This window comes from Myotis brandtii, unplaced genomic scaffold, assembly GCF_000412655.1.
Source record: "Myotis brandtii unplaced genomic scaffold, ASM41265v1 scaffold458, whole genome shotgun sequence".
NCBI classification, from domain to species: domain Eukaryota; kingdom Metazoa; phylum Chordata; class Mammalia; order Chiroptera; family Vespertilionidae; genus Myotis; species Myotis brandtii.
Window position 1 is genome coordinate 792,632 of NW_005367516.1, and position 4,823 is coordinate 797,454.

Sequence of the window (4,823 nt, forward strand, 5' to 3'; positions counted from 1 at the left end):
ATGAGGACACATTTGTAATACCTTAACTAATAAAGAAATTTTTTTTAAAAAAGGCTCAGGAGACGCACCTGCAGGCTGGGAAGTCTGCCATAAGGAGGGAACCCTGAAGTCTGTACAAGTTGGGAGGTGGCCTGAGGAGTGGAGAGGAGGAAGTGAGGGCGCTGTCCACATAGCTCCTGAGCTCACAGCAAACTGCAGGGAGACGGCAAGACATGAATGCTCATAACTGAAGAGATTTAAGAGGAGATAAGAGGCCAAGCCAGTAACAATGAAAGGAGACACAAAAAGCCAATTAAACAACCACGACAAACACGTGACCTCACACACCAACACCAGCAGAAAGGTGGAGAGGGCGCGTCTCTGCTTTTCCACTGGCCAAGAGGCCAGAAAGCTGCACAGTCTGGGTGCAGGGGGCGCCGCACAGTGCCGTCTCCTTGCTGGCTGGTCCCAGGGAGCGGGGACACAGTAGGAATCGGGGCTGCTTCGAGGAGACGACGGGAACGTGTAAATGATAAAGCTGAGTTGATATTTGGGCTCTAATCCTGCATTAACTGGTTGTACATTTCAACCAGCTCTAGCTGAGCCTTTAAAAGGTGTCATACGTTTGTTTCCATGACCAGCAGGCCCTTACAGATAGGGCAGTGGTTCTCAACCTGTGGGTCGAGACCCCTTTGGGGGTCGAACGACCCTGTCACAGGGGTCGCCTAAGACCATCGGAAAACACATAGATAATTACATATTGTTTTTGTGATGAATCACTATGCTTTAATTATGTTCAATTCGTAACAATGAAAATACATCCTGCATATCAGATATTTACATGACGATTCATAACAGTAGCAACATTACAGTGATGAAGTAGCAACGAAAATAATTTTATGGTTGGGGGTCACCACCACATGAGGAACTGTATTAAAGGGTCGCGGCATTAGGAAGGTTGAGAACCACTGAGATAGGGTGTTAGCACTGCAGTCATTACGCTCGCTCAGCTGCTTTCCCATGATCAGGGAGGCAAGTGCAGAGGAAGTAGGCGAGGGTTCGCTCCCCAACATTAATGTGGATGCAAAACCCTCTCCCTCTTTCTTTTTTAGTATTTTTTTTTATTGATTTTAAAGAGAAAGGAAGGGAAAGGGAAGAGAGAGAGGAACATCGATGGGAGAGAGAAACACCAATCAGCTGCCTCCTGCACCCACCCCGACCTGGGATCCAGCCCACAACCCAGGCACGTGCCTGACGGGGAACCAGCCACCTCTTGGTGCAGGGACGATGCTCAACCACTGAGGCACACGGGCCAGCTTTCAGGGAATCTTACTTTTGTCTTCAGCCCGGTTAAAAAATTGTTCTCGGTATTCACTCAGCTCCTCTCTCTTCTGCTTCTCCTCAGGGTCACGTTGCCTGGCAGTGGCAGCCCTGAAGAGTCATTCACGACTTCCTCCCACGCCCAGGCCATGGGCCACTGGAGGTCATGGGGCACCGGACAACCCCACCCCAATAGGAAGGACAGCAGTCACATCCATCGGTGCCTGACGGGTGAGAGGCAACATGCCATCCCGGCCCTGCCGCCCGGTCTGGGGAGACGAGGGGACACAGAAGCATGACCCAGCCCCCGGGGCCCCCCACACTGAGTGGCAGCCCATTGGACGCCATCCAGCCCCTGCACACACACATTTCTTGTTAGCAGTCGCTGACACATGCTCGGCTTTGTTTGGCCACCAGGCCGGCTCAGGGCCCAGGGCACGTGAGGGGTCACCTGACAGCGAGGCCGGGCGCTGGGGGCGCCCCGAGTCCTGCCGCAGGAAGGCTGGAGGAGCCCCTGCTCCGGCCCAAACCTCTCCTTCTGCAGGCGGCGCTTCAGAGCCCGGGCTGGTCAGCGCCCACGACGCAGTGAAGCAGAGCGGGGCTTCCCGTTCCCCTGAGGCCCCTGCGCCCCAGGGACACCCACCGCATGAAGACCTTCAAGAGCAAGCGCTGCCCACCGCCGCTGGCTGCCCCGAGGTCCACCCGCGCTCCGCGCCTTCACCTTTACAGAGCCTTGTCCCCACGGAAGAGTCATCTTGGACTTTGGCAGCTGTCAGACCAAAGTCGGCAACAAGCAAATGACGTCTCTTCTCCGCGATCAGCGGTTTGTCTTGTTTGGAGCCAAAGCCGCGTCCAGTTCTGTGAAGCTGCTTCTCGCGGGGCTGCCAGAGGCGCGGACAGCCCGCTGCTCCTGGCCCTGGGCCCGCTGCTCAGGCGTGAGGTCCCCGCGCTGAGACGGTTCAGTGAGGTGCACGTGTGACGCCCAGAGGGCAGAACCTCGACACGTGGCCATTCCTTTTTCTTAATTTGTTTTTATTGATTTTTGAGGGAGAGGCAGGGAGAGGGAGAAACATTGATGAGAGAGAGACGTGGGTCGGCTGCCTCCCGCACGCCCCCTGCTGGGGATCGAGCTGCAGCCCAGGCGTGTGGTCTGCCCGGAATGGAACTGTGACCTCTTGGTTCCTGGGTTGCGCTCAACCCTGAGCCACCCCTGCGGGGCCCTCCATGACCTTTCTCTCCTCCCCGACCCCAGCCATGGAAGCACTCGGCTCAGAACTGCTTCCAGGGGCACCTCTGTCCTGAGCCTCAGACCCTCCCCCAGCGGCCTGATGAGTGTCTTCATGGGGAGAAGGCGACCCGAAGGGACAGGCCTGTTGGCTCAGCGCCGCCCACGCCCTGGCGTCCTCTGGGGAGTCGCCGCGCCCCGTGTGGTGACGGTGGCCTCATGGTTATCTCCGATGGCCCTGTCCCTCCTGCTCCTCCTCCCCACCCGCCCTGTGATGTTCTCTCTTCTGGCGCTGCTCTGCCCGGGGCCAGGCCCCACCCCATCCCTCTGGGCTGACTGCAGGAAGATCCCTTCTTCAGCTTCTGCTTCTGCACAAACTCAGCTCCTGGGGGAACGTCGAGGCCCTTGGTCCCCTGGCCCTGCCTCTCTCCTCTCTCCTCTCTCCCTCACGTGCCCGCTCTTGGTGTTCATGCCCATAAGCCCAGGCCACGCTTCCTGCTCCCTCGCCTCGCCCAGCCTTTGAGACGGCTGCCATCTCCCCCAGGGTCCTCGCCCTCTGCCCGGGAGAGGGGCTGGGCCCGCCCGTATTAACGCCGTATCGATGTACATGGCGTTACATCGGTTGTGTTTATACGTCCATTCCCTGTAGCTGGTGAGGACGGGGTCTTCCTGGCGTGGCCTGGGCTCTGCAAACGCTGAGTGACCATGACAGCTGCGTCCCCTGTGCCAGGCACACGCAGCTGCTTCCACTCCCCACTCACAGCAGCTTCGTGCAGGCTCCGCCCTGTCCGTGGGCTCATGTATTATAAACACACGCAAGAAGCGTTCAACTCGCCGTGAGATCACTGCCTCGCTCCTGTGCAGGTCTTTCCCAGCCTTCGCTCCTGTGCAGGCGCAGCTTTAACTATAATCACGGTCTGTAGAAAGTTCCACCATCTTTTACTTCACACCCTTAACGGATTTCCTTATCAGACGTGTCATAATGGCCTTCTCGGTGGTTTCCAGACAACCCCGTCTGTGCACAGCCTGGCTCACGCCTGCCTGCTCGATAGCGCTTCTCTCTGCGGCCCAGTCCCCAGTCCCACACGCGTCCCCTCACTCCGCACTCTGTACCAGATGCCCCCCTCCTCCACCCCTTACACACGGGGCATTGGGCCCTTAGGGGCAAGTCATTCCTCAGGAGGTGGCAGCAGCCCCGGGCGGCGAGCCTGTGCAGACCGCATCGCTCCGGTCTGCGTTACACAACCTGGAGCAGCGGCAGCAGCCCAGGGCGGGCGAGCCTGTGCAGACCACATCGCTCCGGTCTGCGTTACACAACCTGGAGCAGCCCTTCCTCCGGGCGCTGCCCCCACAGTCCCTCCGAATGCATTAGCGCGGGGCTCACGTCCACGTCAGCATCATGGGTTAAAACCTTAAGAAATGTTTCACAGCTTTAAGCAATGCCAGCTTTCCCTGGTGAGCGTCACCCCTGAAGTCCGAGCTCTCCGGGCGCTGCCCCCACAGTCCCTCCGAGCGCAGGGCTCACGTCCACGTCAGCATCATTGGTTTAAAACCTTAAGAAATGTTTTGCAAGTCTCACAGCTTTAAGCAATGCCAGCTTTCCCTGGTGAGCGTCACCCCTGAAGTCCGAGCTCTTCCTCTTTGTATCATTTGCGGGGTTTTGTGTGAGAGCCGTGCCGCTGCGCTGACTGTGTAGCCTGGCCTTGGTATCCGTCGTTTCTTCTAGGATCTCAAGGCTTCAAATCTGTTTTTTAAAAAACATTTTTATTGATTTCAGAGAGGAAGGGAGAGGGAGAGAGAGATAGAAACATCAGTGATGAGAGAGAATCATGGATCGGCTGCCTCCTGTACACCCCACCCTGGGGATCGAGCCCGCAACCTGGGCATGCGCCCTTGACTGGAATTGAACCTGGGACCCTTCAGTCCACAGGCCGAGGCTCTAGCCACTGAGCCAAAGTGGCTAGGGCAACACTCAATTCTTTTCTTCCTGCTCATTGCCCTCTCATTCTATATTTAACATTTCTTTTAGTTCATCTTTTATCTGCGGTGTAAGGTGTTTAAGATGATTAGCAAGTTGCCACCCTCTCATGCCATTTATTAAATGTTTTCCATTGTTTTTGTTAACTTAAACATAAAAGGCAAAATAAATAAATAAATAAATGGCCAAAGGGAAAGGCAATAGCATTTATTTGAGATTAAAAAAAACACACACACACACAACAAAAAACAAACAAATGAGCTATTCCGGAAGCACGGATTCAGGCAGAAGCCGTGTTCTGAGGAGGTGGTGGTGGTGGTG